The sequence below is a fragment of the Scyliorhinus torazame genome, chromosome 5, assembly GCF_047496885.1.
Source record: "Scyliorhinus torazame isolate Kashiwa2021f chromosome 5, sScyTor2.1, whole genome shotgun sequence".
In the NCBI taxonomy this organism is placed as follows: Eukaryota; Metazoa; Chordata; class Chondrichthyes; order Carcharhiniformes; family Scyliorhinidae; genus Scyliorhinus; species Scyliorhinus torazame.
Genome location: NC_092711.1, coordinates 160,550,404 through 160,567,072, shown reverse-complemented (window position 1 = coordinate 160,567,072; position 16,669 = coordinate 160,550,404). Strand labels below are relative to the sequence as shown.

General features: G+C 52.0%; 1 long non-coding RNA gene across 1 annotated transcript; it reads left to right on the top strand.

The window, feature by feature from the left end:
- The first annotated feature begins 3,693 nt into the window (after positions 1–3,693).
- LOC140420332 (uncharacterized) lies at positions 3,694–6,213 on the top strand. The gene is made up of 2 exons (XR_011946298.1): positions 3,694–3,736; positions 5,847–6,213. It is a non-coding gene; the product is annotated as an uncharacterized lncRNA (long non-coding RNA).
- The last annotated feature ends 10,456 nt before the right edge of the window (positions 6,214–16,669 follow it).

Here is a 16,669-nt window from a genome sequence, read left to right as displayed (position 1 = left end):
TGGTTGACCTTTTTTGGTTGGGCTGCGGGATGGCTATGGTTGGGCAGCACGGTAGCACAATGGTCAGCATTTTTGCTTCACAGCGCCAGGGTCCCAGGTTGGATTCCCGGTTTGGGTCACTGACTGTGTGGCGTCTGCACATTCTCCCCATGTCTACGCGGGTTTCCTCCGGGAGCTCCGGTTTCCTCCCACAAGTCCCGAAAGGCATAATGTTAAGTAATTTGGACATTCTGAATTCACCCTCAGTGTATCCGAACAGGCGCCGGAGTGTGGCGACTGGGGGATTTTCACAATAACTTCATTGCAGTGTTCATGTAAGCCTACATGTGACAATAATAGAGATGATTATTATACCAGTCTGCCTCTGTTATCCTTTACCTGGACTATTTCCCTCGTGGCTGCCTTCTTTCTCAGCTGGTGAACCAGCAGGCGGCTAGCCCTCTCCGTGCTCATAAAAGGTCCCCCGTGTCTGGTGGAGTTGGTGCACTGCCTTCCTAGTGGATAGCAGGTGAAAGTTCTTTTGCAGCTTCTTCCTCTCCAGCAGAAGCTCTATGGTCAGAGCCTCGGAGTATCGTCTGTCAACCTCCAGAATGGAGTTGATCAGTTGCTGCCTAACCGCTCTCTCTTCCCTGTCTCTACGAGCCTTTTGGTGATTATTTCTCCGCTAATCACAGCCTTCAGTGCCTCCCAGAATGTGGAAGGTGAGACTTCCCCGTTCTGGTTGTTAGTGATGTACTTGCCGATGGCCGGTGATGTTTTCTGGCAGAAGACCTTGTCGGCCAAGAGGGTCGTGTCCAACCTCCATGTGGGGCATTGGGCTTGGCCCGTCTCCAACCTCACATCCATGTAATGTGGAGCGTGGTCTGAGATTACAATCATGGATTATTCCGCTCTGACTATTTCTGGAGGCACCGATTTCCCCACAACAAAGAAGCCGATGCGAGTGTAGACCTTGTGTACTGGTGAGAAGAACGAGAATTCCTTCTCATCCGGGTGTAAGAATCGCCAGGGATCCACTGCCCCCGTCTGCTCCATGAACTGCCAGGGATCCACTGCCCCCGTCTGCTCCATGAACCGCCAGGGATCCACTGCCCTGTCTGCTCCATGAACCGCCAGGGATCCACTACCCCCATCGGCTCCATGAACCGCCAGGGATCCACTGCCCTGTCTGCTCCATGAACCGCCAGGGATCTACTGCCCCCATCTGCTCCATGAACCGCCAGGGATCTACTGCCCCCATCTGCGCCATGAACCGCCAGGGGTCCACTACCCCCGTCTGCTCCATGAATCGCCAGGGATCCACTGCCCCCATCTGCTCCATGAACCGCCAGGGATCCACTACCCCCATCTGCTCCATGAACCGCCAGGGATCCACTGCCCTGTCTGCTCCATGAACCGCCAGGAGTCCACTACCCCCATCGGCTTCATTAAAATGAATGTGTTGCCCAGACTGTTGTACCCTCTGCAAATGCTGCCTATACTGCTGTCGACCAGAGTCATTAAGGAAATTAATGGGATGATTAGTACATTTATCTGGAACAAAAATAAACCTTACCTCAAGTTTGTTAAGCTCCAAATACCAAGAGAGGGGGGGGGGGGGGGTCTCCCGAATGTCAGGCTTTATCAATTGGCCTCTCATCTTAGGTTCACATGGAATTTGGTTACGATAGACCCAACATCCATCAGGCTCGATATGGAAGCAGGCCAGTCAGTTCTCCCTCTATCCAAAACTGGCATAGACTGATTACGGAATGTATCCCATTGGAATTTCTAATGTCTACTTCAGTCTAAGTCTGATGCATTTGTTAAATTATGAGACCCCTATCTCAAATACATGTGCTCCAATCTGGCTGACTTGCTCCTCCAGGGCTTTCCATCAGTGAATTCAATTCAACTGAGCCCAGAGTAGGGCACAGTGAGGCACAGTGGTTAGCACTGCTGCTGCATAGAGCCAGGGTCGCAGGTTCGATTCTTTGAGTGGCTGTCTGTGTGGAGATGCGCTTTCTCCCTGTGTCTGCGTGGGTTTCCTCCGGGTGCTCTGGTTTCCTCCCACAGTCCAGAGATGTGCAGGTTAAGTGGATTGGTCATGCTAAATTGCCCCATAGTGTCCAAAGATGTTAGGTTAGGTGGGTTGACGATGATCAATGCACTGGATTATGGGAATAGGGTGGGGAGTCTGTCTCGGTGAGTGCTTTTTCTGAGGGTCAGTGCAGACTTGATGAAGCGAATGGCCTCCTTCTGCACTCCAGAGATTCTGCGTCATCTCTGTTATTTTAATTTGACTATGCTGTTAGTCTGTTTTGTAATATTTTGGGGTGTGCATTGTTACCCTTCTGTTTTTATATAATCTTACCCTCTTTCCCCACTCACTATGTTAACCTGTTAACTGGTTGTTCAATTGATCTGGCATTTCACAGAGCAGCTCTAGTCCAAAAAATATCCTGCTACAAATTAATTCTCAATGTGTTGCTTGTATTTATGCGGCAATATCAGTTGTTCTACACTATACCCATTTTCCATCAATATTTCTGTTTGTCTGTTGCTGCATTCATTATTTAAAAAAGTTTAAAAAACAGAACTAAATAAAGATTAAAAGTCCATCCAACTCATCCTTGAACATATTCAGTGACTCCCAGACTCCACTGGTCCCTGTGGAAGAGAAAGCCAGAGACTAACAACCCTCTGAGGGAAGAGATAACTGGAAATATAGTAATAGGGACAGTTCAATATTACACAACCATAAATAATAATCAATGTATTTTATTACAGAACCATAATTATCTAATCTGTACCATTTAAAAATACGAGACATATCTGTCTCATATTAATTTACTGTCCCTTAAATGTCAGCCATCTCCTGGGGAAACCAGCCTTTAATTGTGAACATTGGGAAAGAGACCATCCTTTTAGCCAGACAAATAAATGTGAGAAGCTGAGGGAGCAAAGGATGTCAATGTCTTGAAGAGAGAGACCTGGGCCAAGCTTTGCAAAGTCTGCACCCTCCCTGGATTCACTTCCTTTCCCTTCAGTTGCTGCAAGTGACCAATTGAAGGTGAGAATGAGAAAAGAAATGGAAAGGGGGAGAAAGGAAAGAGTTTCACTCACAGATGTTGGAGACAGGAGGAAGTTTCACCTCAACGTCCGCTTTGTGACGTCACGAGAACCCCTGAATCAGCCAATAATAATAATCACTTGTCACAAGTAGGCTTCAATGAAGTTACTGTGAAAAGCCCCTAGTCGCCACATTCCGGCGCCTGTTCGGGAGGCTGGTATGGGAATTGAACCGTGCTGCTGGCCTGCCTTGTTCTGCTTTCAAAGCCAGCAAATTAGCCCGATGCTAAACCAGCCCCAGAATCACTCTGTTCAACAGTGACGTTTTTGGGTCTCAGTGCGCAGGCTCGGCACGCGGACACGGAGCCCCACCCCCACCAGTTTTCACCCCGTACCTCCTCGAGACAAAGGTTTCCAAGAAACCGGCTGACGGCTCCAGCCAGAGCGAGAAGCAGCTCGGTGATCTCCCCCTGGCCCAGGAATGCGCATGTCCCAAGGAAGAGGGGAAGTTGCGTATGTGCAGGGGAGAGGCCGCCTCCTGACCTTCCTTCTGAGGTTTAGACCATTGGAAAGAGTTGTGGAACCGGAAGGACTCTCGTCCTCCAGCCAATCAGCGCGCGGGCTTTGTGTGACTGATGATTGAGCTTCACACAGACTGAAACCTCCTCCTGTGTCTCCAACATCTGTGAGTAAAACACTTTCTTTTCTCCCCTTTCCATTTCTTTTCTCATTCTCACCTTCAATTGGTCACTTGCAGCAACTGAAGGGAAAGGAAGTGAATCCAGGGAGGGTGCAGACTCTGGAAAGCTTGGCCCACGTCTCTCTCTTAAAGACATTGACATTCTTTGCTCCAACAGCTTGACACATTTATTTGTCTGGCGAGAATGGAGGGAGTGTCTGTGGGATGGAAATTACAGTTTTGGGGGAAACAAGATGGAAAATAATATTCCATAAAAAACAGAATTGTCTTTTCTGAATTTCTATCCTGTACTGAGTAATGAATTTTGGAATCTCCTTTTACAGGATGTTTCAAGAGGAGGATTTACAGACAGAAATCTCAAACCAGACATCATGTCAGCATCTGGTAGCACGGTAGCCTTGTGGATAGCACAATTGCTTCACAGCTCCAGGGTCCCAGGTTCGATTCTGGCTTGGGTCACTGTCTGTGCGGAGTCTCGTGTGTGCGTGGGTTTCCTCCGGGTGCTCCGGTTTCCTCCCACAGTCCAAAGATGTGCGGGTTAGTTGGATTGGCCTGATAAATTGCCCTTAGTGTCCAAAATTGCCCTTAGTGTTGGGTGAGGTTACTGGGTTATGGGGATAGGGTGGCGGTGTTGACCTTGGGTAGGGTGCTCTTTCCAAGAGCCGGTGCAGACTCGATGGGCCGAATGGCCTCCTTCTCCACTGTAAATTCTATGAAATCTGCCAAAGACATTCAGATTCAGAGAGCCTGAATATCATTGGCCTTTGAGTCTCGAGGGAGAAATGCTTGTTTTGACTACTTCAAAAGATTTTAATCATCAGTGTGACTGAAAGAGCACTGAGACACACACCAAAGTGAGAGTGTTCCAGTTAACTGACTGTGGAAATAACTTAACAGCCTGAAAAAACATCACACCATTCATCGCAGGGAGAGACCATACATGTTCTGTGTGTGTGAGCCAAGCTGTCTACTGATTGCCAAACCTGGCGAGTCACGTAAACACCTGCCGAATGGAGAAACCATGGAAATGTGGGAACTGTGGGAAGGGATACAAAGCCCCATCCGAGCTGGAAATTCATCGACGCAGCCACACTGGGGAGAGGCCGTTCACCTGCCCTGAGTGTGGGAAGGGATTCGCTCGGTTATTTAACCTTCAGTTACACCAGCGAACTCACACCCGGGAGAGGCCGTTCACCTGCTTTGAGTGTGGGAAAGGATTCACCAAGTCATCCAACCTGAAGTTACATCAGAGAATTCACACTGGAGAGAGGTCATACATCTGCTCTCGGTGTGCGAAGGGATTCATTGATTCATCCACTCTAAAGAAACATCAGCGAATTCACACCAGGGAAAAGCCGTTCTCCTGCTCTGAGTGTGGGAAGGGATTCGCTCAGTCATCCCACCTGCAGACACATCAGCGAATTCACAATGGCAAGCGGCCTTTTATTTGCTCTGCGTGTGGGGATTCCCTCAGTTATCCAACCTGCTGTCACACCAGCGGGTTCACAGTGGGGAGAGGCCTTTCACATGCTCCATGTGTGGGAAAGCAGTCATTGATTCATCCACTCTGCAGAGACACCAGCGAGTTCACACCGGGGAGAGGCCATTCACCTGCTCTGAGTGTGGGAAGGGATTCGCTCAGTCTTACCCCCTGCAGACACATCAGCGAATTCACACCGGGGAGCGGCCTTTTACTTGCTCTGCGTGTGGGAAGGGATTCACTCAGTCATCCCACCTGCAGATACACCAGCGAGTTCACAGTGGAGATAGGCCGTTCACCTGTTCTGTGTGTGGGAAGGGATTTATTTGTTCATCTGAGCTGCTGAGACACCGGGGCAGTCACACTGATCAGAGACATTTTAGATGCTCTGACTGTGGTGTTAATTGTATCTGTTGGGTTTCAGTATCCACAGTATTGATTGGATGGTTACTTGAACAAATATAAAGAGCCATTCTTCATGCCCAGTGGGCACTGCGGGGGTTGGGCTGCATCATTGACTCACAAGATAACATTTTAGTTTCAAGTTTTATAACTTTACTTTGGTAATTTGTTTTTTGTTTCACTGCCCAGTCAATGTTCTTGTTTGTTTTAAAGGAGCAGAAAGAGACGCTGACTGACATCAGGTGGTGACAGGTGGTGTATAAATGGAACATTTCACTCTGTGAACAAATCCACACCAAATAGAGATTTAGTCCACCCTAAGACTGGATTATTAATGGAGGTTCGAGCCCACACCAAACTGAAAGGTGAAGAAAAATACGCCACCATTTATAAAGGGGGAGATCAGGAATCAAAACCTCCATTCTGTTTACAGACCAGTCGTGAGAGGAGAAATCAGGGCTGTTTAAATTAATTCCCCTCCTTTCTGTAACAAGAAACACTTACAGACATGGAGTGGAGTGGGGTCAGGAGGTATCTACCTGTAATGTTTCACTCTGTGAATAAATCTATACCAAGTACAGATTGGCTCCAATTTCTTCCTTCACCATAAAGCTCTCAGGATTATAACATGGGAACACAGAATGCCTGCCGGATGGTGAAGGTTGGAAAATAACATTTCAGACAGAATCTTACAATCCCAGTAGTTTTTGTGAGAAATAACTGAAGCAAGTGGAAATTGTCAGGGTCTGATTACCCGCTGCTGTTCTCGGAGTCTGAGCCATATGACCAGTGGAAGAATGAAGTGGAGATGTGGACACGGGTTACGTCCCCACCAAGGAGGAAACAAGGTCTGGCCTCGGCATTCTCACTTCCTAACAAAAGGAAAATCAGAAGCAAAGTATTCTGGGAGCTGGGCTCCCATTGGTTGGATCCTGATTGAAGTTTGGATTTTCCATGAGGGTTTTGTTGATGAGGTTTACAAGAAAGATGATCTATTGGATGTCTATGATGCACAGTTGGACTTGGACAGATTGTGAAGGAGGGTGAAAGCATCTTTTGCAGATCCAGATATCACAACAAAAGACAGAATTGGAACACCATTAATAGGTGAATGAACCCCAGGAATGACTGGGGAACAATTAACAGGAGTTTCCGGTCCGACTGAAAATATCATTATGAGATGAACTGCCCAAAGTGGAAAACCAGGGTCATCAACGTGACACATGGCAGAGTGAATTCTGAGGCTGGTGATGATGATCAATCTGAAGGAATTGTCTTCATCACAAGGAGCTTTGGTCCAGTATTTTATTTGGCGAATGGAAAGTCCCCAAGCCAAGCAGTTTCTTCCGGTCCTGCTGTGTTGAGTGCGGATAGGCCTCCACTGAGTATGCGGATTGGACCATCTTGTATGATGTGTGCATAGGGGGCTGGTACTAATGCCCCGTCTGTGGAGGTTGGTCAAGCAGGGGCCCTGGCCGGTTCTGAACCTGTTAAGTGTGGACACTCTTTCCTGGGAAGGTTGAAAGCAGGCAGCTGTTGGGTTGGGTTTGAGACCAGGTACTTGTTTGCAAATCCAATGATTCCCATTCATTTGCCCAGGTGGAATTTGCGTTGACATCCTGTGTGGGAGGATTTTTCCAGATTGGCCTTCTTGATGGGAGACATACTTTGGGTGGGCTGAATACACAGTAACATACATAGAAAATAGAAGCAGGAGTTGGCCATTCAGCCCTTCGAGCCTGCTCAACCATTCATTACGATCATGGCTGATTATCAAGTTCAATAAGGGTAAGACGTCTGGTGGTGGCGAACGCACATCAGGTGGCTCTCCACCCAAACAAATCCAACAGAGGCAATTTATCGGGAATTCCGGTTTAAAAAGCCGGAGAACTGAACACCCTACCCCCCTCCCCACACACACGCGGGGGGGACGAATGGAGAATGGTGCTGAAAAGGGAGCTAAAAGCCATGATGGAGGCGTTCAGGACGGAGTTCCACACAATGATGAAGGAGGTGATGTCGGAGGCGACAAACACAATGCAGCGAACCATCGAAGGCCTGGGAAGGAAGGTGGAGGCCCAGGGGAAAACAATCCTGGAGTTGGAGAAAGCTCCCTCGGACCAGAGCGACAGGATTGGAGCTCTGGAAACTGAGGTGAGAAGGTTGGTGACAGCCCAAGGGAGCGTAAGAGGGAAAGTGGAGGACCAGGAAAACAGGTCCAGACGGCAAAAGGTCAGAATAGTGGGTCTGCCAGAGAGGATAGAGGGTGGGTTAGGTGAGGTTACGGGGATAGGTTGGAGGTGTGGGCTTAAGTGGGGTGCTCTTTCCAAGGGCCGGTGCAGACTCGATGGGCCAAATGGCCTCCTTCTGCACTATAAATTCTATGATTTTATGAATAACCTGAGCCTTCCCTCCATATCCATTGATCCCTTTACCCCAAGAGCTGTCTAATTCCTTTTGAAATTACACAACGTTTTGGCCTCAACTATTTTCTGTGATAGTGAATTGCAAAGATTCCCCACTCTCTGGGTGAGGAAATTTCCCCTCACCTCAGCCCTAAAAGGTTTACTCCTTATCCTCCAATTATGACCCCCAGTTCTGGACTCCCTCACCATCGAGAACATTCTTTCTGAATCTATCCTGTCTAATTCTGTTAGAATTTTGTAGGTCAGGCTGGTTTCTATTGATGTGGTCCGATCAGTATGGTCGGAGAGGCTGTTACGATCCGATCAGTATGGTCGGAGAGGCTGTTACGATCCGGTCAGTATGGTCGGAGAGGCTGTTACGATCCGATCAGTATGGTCGGAGAGGCTGTTACGATCCGATCAGTATGGTCGGAGAGGCTGTTACGATCCGATCAGTATGGTCGGAGAGGCTGTTACGATCCGATCAGTATGGTCGGAGAGGCTGTTATGATCCGATCAGTATGGTCGGAGAGGCTGTTACAATCCAGTCAGTATGGTCGGAGAGGCTGTTCCCAGCTTTTCTCGGTGGCACCACGTGTTTCCAGGATTTTACACAGATTTTTCCATTTTGCAGAGCTATGAACCGGGGCCTCCTCGACCGATTTCTTTAATTCCACCGCCAAGCTTTGGTGATGTTTCTCCAATCCGGCCACCACAATGCGGTCGCCGTTGCCGATGGCTGACGATATAGTCGGCAGGGGAGAGGGAGAGCCCGCCCTTGCCACCTTGTTACTTGCCTAGCCCTGCAACACCTCAGAATCTGAAGAGTAATCGCACCTTTCTTGTTTTTTCCCCTCCCTGGGCATTTTCAGTGGGTTTGTATCTTCACCAATCAGGTTGTTGGGTTTGGAAGTTCCCGTAAGTGTCTGTTGTACCTGAAAATCTATATTTAGAACTTGAGTGTCCCCCTCTCCTAAATACGTCACTGAAGTCCCCCAGACTCACATTTCTGTCCTCGGCCTGCTGCAATGTTCCGGAGAAGCCCAACACAAGCTGGACCAACAGCCCCTCATCTTCCCATGAGGCACTTTACAGCCTTCTGGACTCAACATTGAGTTCAACAACTTCACACCCTGAACTCTCTCCTCCATTTTGATTTGTTTTTTTGCCGAGTGCCAGTCTGCATCTTGTTTTCATGTTTTTTGCTTCCAGGCAGAGTTGTCCTTTATTCTGCCATTAACACTTACTCTGGACCAATGCTTTGTTTCTTTACTACAACCATTACCTCTCCCTTTGCCTTTTGTTCCAGGATATTTTTGACATTTAATCTCACCCACACTCTAACCAATCCCTGACTGATGGATCTGTGTGACTATTCGGAATCCTGGATATCCGTTATCCCTTCTCAGTTCCCAAATAACAGAGGTCAAGTCTGTGCTTTTTGGCAAAGTCCACTTGGACTTTATTTGTCAGCTTGTGCCACTGGTAAACATGTTTTCAATACAAAATTTAGAAAGTTTTCAACTAGCCCTGTAGCAAGCTAGTCAGATTGATTGTCTTTAGCAAATACAGTAGTGAGTTTTCATTCAATTACAGATCGTAGTAATTCTTCAAATCATAATACACAGGATGAAATAACTAAGTAATTTAAGCAAAATAAAGACGGTGATTGGTAAAAGCAAGCAGCAAAGGAAATAGGTTTCAGAAATATAGATGGGGTGATCCCAGGATGCGTTTTTCCATCCCGGCAAGTGATTTTTAAGGATATTGTTATCTTAATGTCTCACCTTCTTTTTACTTCTGATTGGCTTTAACTAATTTATAATTACTCAATTCGGCCAAAATGTCTGTCCCTCAATTTAAGAGATATTGTATTTAAATGTACTGGTGCAAATTTTCCATTCCATCGCTTGCCAAGTTTCCAAATTATCCACACCTGCATCTAACATTAATTGAAAAACACAGTTTTCATTAAGACATTATCACCCTAGACTGGCTGTTACCACAGAAACTGGACTACTCGTTCTTAGGATAGCAGCACCAGTTCTTACGATACAATGGGGCCTTTTAGCTAGTTGACATCACTGACCTTGCAGATGTGAAACCTAAGAAATTAAAGTGTATGATCTGGATTAACCCTTAGTGGATTCCCAGCTATTGTTGCACTCAAGTAATGCTGAAATGATATGAAATGAAAATCGCTTATTGTCACTGGTAGGCTTCAAATGAAGTTACTGTGAAAAGCCCCTAGTCGCCACATTCCGGCGCCTGTTCGGGGAGGCTGTTATGGGAATTGAACCGTGCTGCTGGCCTGCCTTGGTCTGCTTTAAAAGCCAGCTATTTAGCCCTGTGCTAAACCAGCCCCTAATATGCTTAATATGATTATAGTTAATTATTCCTAATGAGTTCTCATTTAACCTTTTTACCTCTATCATCTTCCCTTACTCTCATGGTTATAGCTGACTAGAAAAGTCACTGACTTTCCCTTTTGTTCTACCTGACCCTCCCCCTTTCTCACCAGCATCAAATCCATCACATTTCTCCCTCTCTTTAGTTCTGAGGTAGAGTTACATTGGACGTGAAACATTAACTCTGTTTCTCTCTCACAGATGCTGCCAGACCTGCTGCGTTTTTCCAGTTCTTTCTGTATTTATTTTAGACCTGTCTGTAGGGGGGACAAAGACTATTTCCAATCCAGTAATAAATTAAATGTCTTTCTTCAGCTTTTGTGGATCATTTCAGTGGATATGTTCTCTCCCAGGCTCAAAGAGTATCAGCCCAGTGGAAGCAAACCCAGTGAAATGGGCCAGTCCAGCAGAAAGAAACCCTCCAACTTCACTCACTGTCAGAATGAACATGGTTCAGTCCTGGATGTGATAAACAGCAGCAATAACAGCAGAATCCAAACCCTGTCATCACTTGTGAATTCCCTGGTGTTTCAACAGATAGGATGACCGAGTGAATCCCTTCCCACACACAGAGCAGGTGAATGGCCTCTCCCCAGTGTGAACTCGTTGGTGTCTCAGCAGCTGTGATGAAACACAAAATCCCTTCCCACACTCTGAGCAGGTGAACGGCTTCTCCCCGAAGTGAACTCGCTGGTGTGCCCGCAGGTTGGACGAATTTCCAAATTCCTTCCCACACTGAGAGCAGGTGAACGGCTTCTCCCCAGTGTGAATTCGTTGGTGTTTCCGCAGGCTGGAAAACTGAGTGAATCCCTTCCCACACTGAGGGCATGTGGATGGCTTCTCCCCAGTGTGAATTTGCTGATGTGACTTCAGGTTGGATAACTGAACAAATCCCTTTCCACACATAGAGCAGGTGAACGGCCTCTCCCCAGTGTGAATGCGTCGATGAGCTTCGAGCCTTGATGGGAAACTATATCCCTTCCCACAATCCCCACATTTCCACGGTTTCTCCATATTTTGGGTCTCCTCGTGTCTCTCGGGTTGGACTGTTGAAGCCTCGTCCACACACAGAACACGTGTAGGGTCTCCCCGCTGTGAGTGGTGTGATGTTTTTTCAGACTGTTTAACTGGTTAAAGTTCTTTCCACAGTCCGTTCTCTGGAACACTCTCACTCGGGTGTGTGTGTCTCGGTATTTTCCAGTCACACTGATGTTTAAAATCTTTGAAGCTGACAGATCGGGCAAACATTTCTCCTTCTAGATTCAAAGGCCGATGATATTCAGGTCCCAAGGAATCGAGTGACAGTGACAGATCCCAGATGTGACATTTGCGACTTCTGTCTATAATTCCTCCACTTCTAATCTCCTGAAAAGGAATCGTCACTGTCAGTACAGGATAGAAATTCATAAACAGACAATTCTAGTTTCTCTGGAACATTCTTTCCCCTCTCATTCTCCAAAAGCTGTAATTCTCCATCCCACACACTCTCCCTCCATTCTCACTCTGCTGTATCTAATATTCACCCTCCCAATTCTCCTGAAGGTGCTGATTCAGGCAGATTGACAGATCCCTGCTCACTGCTTCCTGTCCTGGACACAGAGATCATAACAAACAGGAGCTGCAGTCGGCCATTCGGCCCATCGAGCCTGCTCAACCATTCAATGAGCTCATTGACCGATCTACCTCAGCACCATTTTCCACACTATCCCCCATATCCCTCGATATCTTCAATACCGAGAAACCTATCAATCTCTGTCCTGAAAATACTTGATGACTGAGGCTCCACAGCCCTCTGGGTAGAGAATTGGGGCAGCACGGTAGCACAGTGGTTAGTACTGCTGCCTCACAATGCCAGGGTCCCGGGTTCAATTCCAGCCTTGGGTCAATGACTGTGTGGAGTTTGTACGTTCTCCCCGTGTCTGCGTGGGTTTCCTCCGGGTGCTCTGGGTTCTCCTAGATGTACGGGGTGAGTGAATTGGCTGTGCTAAATTGCCCCTTCGTGTCCAGATTAGATTATGGGGTTGCAGGGATAGGGTGGAATATGGATCCGTGCAGGCTCGATGGGCCGAATGGCCTCCTACTGCACTGTAGGGATTCTAAGAATTCCAAAGCAGCACCACATCATCGAGTGAAAAAATCCCTCCTCATCTCAGCTTTCTCTCCATTTTCCTGCCGGTTCCCCACAATCCTCTATCATCTCGTCAATCGGAAATCGGTCGTGAAGCGGGCGCGGGAATAGCTGCTTTTCCGCAGGTTCTGGTGCCACTCGCCGAGAATCCGTCATTTATCCCGATTGCCCAGCACTCATCTACCTCATCTTGATTTAATATTTGTTGCCATGTCGGGCAGCACGGTAGCATTGTGGATAGCACAATTGCTTCACAGCTCCAGGGTCCCAGGTTTGATTCCGGGTTGGGTCACTGTCTGTGCGGAGTCTGCACATCATCCCTGTGTGTGCGTGGGTTTCCTCCGGGTGCTCCGGTTTCCTCCCACAGTCCAAAGATGTGCAGGTTAGGTGGATTGGCCATGATAAATTGCCCTTATTGTCCAAAATTGCCCTTAGTGTTGGGTGGGGTTACTGGGTTATGGGGATAGGGTGGAGGTGTTGACCTTGGGTAGGGTGCTCTTTCCAAGAGCCGGTGCAGACCCGATGGGCCGAATGGCCTCCTTCTGCACTGTAAATTCTATGATGTCCCTCGAGCGCTTCGGATTAGGTTTGGTAAGATTATGCTGAAAAACATCAAGAAATCCGTTGATAAAAGAGTGCAGGCGGATTCAGCGGGGCTGGAGACGCCTTTTCAACATGGCGGCCTGACCCTCAGGAGGTCTCTCGACCCCGCGCTCTCCGGGACTCTCTCGGAGGCGGTGAAGATTATGACTGACGACATTCTCCGTGTTCTTGACCAGAGGCTGGGTGTGCTGACTCAATATCTGTGAGCTCGTGAGGCCGAGCTGTAAAACACCATGAAGAGGCTCGATGATCCTGAGGAGAGAATCCTGAATGTTGAGCAAGATGCCTCCTCAGCGGAGGCAAGAATTCAATCCTTGGAAAACCGGCCGAGTGACGTGGGGGACTCCTGGAGAACAGAGGGTCAGAGAAAGGACATCCGAGTCGTTGGCCTGTCAGAAGGTGTGGAGGGTGAGGCTCCCATTGGGTTCTTCGAGGACCAGCTGCCATGTTTCCTCAAGCTGGATGTGAAGCCTGGGCGTTTCAAATTAGAAAGGGCACATCATGGACTTCCAGTAGCAGCCATGGAGTGAGTGGGCGCACACAGGGCGGCTCAGCCACGGAGTGAGTGGGCGCACACAGGGCGGCTCAGCCACGGAGTGAGTGGGCGCACACAGGGCGGCTCAGCCACGGAGTGAGTGGGCGCACACAGGGCGGCTCAGCCACGGAGTGAGTGGGCGCACACAGGGCGGCTCAGCCATGGAGTGAGTGGGCGCACACAGGGTGGCTCAGCCACGGAGTGAGTGGGCGCACACAGGGCGGCTCAGCCACGGAGTGAGTGGGCGCACACAGGGCGGCTCAGCCACGGAGCGAGTGGGCGCACACAGGGCGGCTCAGCCACGGAGTGAGTGGGCGCACACAGGGCGGCTCAGCCACGGAATGAGTGGGCGCACACAGGGCGGCTCAGCCACGGAGCGAGTGGGCGCACACAGGGCGGCTCAGCCACGGAATGAGTGGGCGCACACAGGGCGGCTCAGCCACGGAGCGAGTGGGCGCACACAGGGCGGCTCAGCCATGGAGTGAGCGGGCGCACACAGGGCGGCTCAGCCAGGGAGTGAGTGGGCACACACAGGGCGGCTCAGCCATGGAGTGAGCGGGCGCACACAGGGCGGCTCAGCCACGGAGTGAGTGGGCGCACACAGGGCGGCTCAGCCATGGAGTGAGCGGGCGCACACAGGGCGGCTCAGCCACGGAGTGAGTGGGCGCACACAGGGCGGCTCAGCCATGGAGTGAGCGGGCGCACACAGGGCGGCTCAGCCATGGAGTGAGCGGGCGCACACAGGGCGGCTCAGCCAGGGAGTGAGTGGGCGCACACAGGGCGGCTCAGCCACGGAGTGAGTGGGCGCACACAGGGCGGCTCAGCCACGGAGTGAGTGGGCGCACACAGGGCGGCTCAGCCACGGAGTGAGTGGGCGCACACAGGGCGGCTCAGCCAGGGAGTGAGTGGGCGCACACAGGGCGGCTCAGCCACGGAGTGAGTGGGCGCTCACAGGGCGGCTCAGCCACGGAGTGAGCGGGCGCACACAGGGCGGCTCAGCCACGGAGTGAGTGGGCGCACACAGGGCGGCTCAGCCACGGAGTGAGTGGGCGCACACAGGGCGGCTCAGCCACGGAGTGAGTGGGCGCACACAGGGCGGCTCAGCCACGGAGTGAGTGGGCGCACACAGGGCGGCTCAGCCACGGAGTGAGTGGGCGCACACAGGGCAGCTCAGCCACGGAGCGAGTGGGCGCACACAGGGCGGCTCAGCCACGGAGCGAGTGGGCGCACACAGGGCGGCTCAGCCACGGAGCGAGTGGGCGCACACAGGGCGGCTCAGCCACGGAGCGAGTGGGCGCACACAGGGCGGCTCAGCCACGGAGCGAGTGGGCGCACACAGGGCGGCTCAGCCACGGAGCGAGTGGGCGCACACAGGGCGGCTCAGCCACGGAGAGAGTGGGCGCACACAGGGCGGCTCAGCCACGGAGCGAGTGGGCGCACACAGGGCGGCTCAGCCACGGAGAGAGTGGGCGCACACAGGGCGGCTCAGCCATGGAGTGAGTGGGCGCACACAGGGCGGCTCAGCCACGGAGTGAGTGGGCGCACACAGGGCGGCTCAGCCACGGAGCGAGTGGGCGCACACAGGGCGGCTCAGCCAAGGAGTGAGTGGGCGCACACAGGGCGGCTCAGCCACGGAGCGAGTGGGCGCACACAGGGCGGCTCAGCCACGGAGTGAGTGGGCGCACACAGGGCGGCTCAGCCACGGAGTGAGTGGGCGCACACAGGGCGGCTCAGCCACGGAGTGAGTGGGCGCACACAGGGCGGCTCAGCCATGGAGCGAGTGGGCGCACACAGGGCGGCTCAGCCATGGAGTGAGTGGGCGCACACAGGGCGGCTCAGCCACGGAGTGAGTGGGCGCACACAGGGCGGCTCAGCCAGGGAGTGAGTGGGCGCACACAGGGCAGCTCAGCCACGGAGCGAGTGGGCGCACACAGGGCGGCTCAGCCATGGAGTGAGTGGGCGCACACAGGGCGGCTCAGCCATGGAGTGAGTGGGCGCACACAGGGCGGCTCAGCCACGGAGTGAGTGGGCGCACACAGGGCGGCTCAGCCACGGAGTGAGTGGGCGCACACAGGGCGGCTCAGCCATGGAGTGAGTGGGCGCACACAGGGCGGCTCAGCCATGGAGTGAGTGGGCGCACACAGGGCGGCTCAGCCACGGAGTGAGTGGGCGCACACAGGGCGGCTCAGCCACGGAGCGAGTGGGCGCACACAGGGCGGCTCAGCCATGGAGTGAGTGGGCGCACACAGGGCGGCTCAGCCATGGAGTGAGTGGGCGCACACAGGGTGGCTCAGCCACGGAGCGAGTGGGCGCACACAGGGCGGCTCAGCCACGGAGTGAGTGGGCGCACACAGGGCGGCTCAGCCACGGAGTGAGTGGGCGCACACAGGGCGGCTCAGCCACGGAGTGAGTGGGCGCACACAGGGCGGCTCAGCCACGGAGCGAGTGGGCGCACACAGGGCGGCTCAGCCACGGAGTGAGTGGGCGCACACAGGGCGGCTCAGCCACGGAGCGAGTGGGCGCACACAGGGCGGCTCAGCCATGGAGTGAGTGGGCGCACACAGGGCGGCTCAGCCATGGAGTGAGTGGGCGCACACAGGGTGGCTCAGCCACGGAGCGAGTGGGCGCACACAGGGCGGCTCAGCCACGGAGTGAGTGGGCGCACACAGGGCGGCTCAGCCACGGAGTGAGTGGGCGCACACAGGGCGGCTCAGCCACGGAGTGAGTGGGCGCACACAGGGCGGCTCAGCCACGGAGCGAGTGGGCGCACACAGGGCGGCTCAGCCACGGAGTGAGTGGGCGCACACAGGGCGGCTCAGCCACGGAGTGAGTGGGCGCACACAGGGCGGCTCAGCCAGGGAGTGAGTGGGCGCACACAGGGCGGCTCAGCCACGGAGTGAGTGGGCGCACACAGGGCGGCTCAGCCAGGGAGTGAGTGGGCGCACACAGGGCGGCTC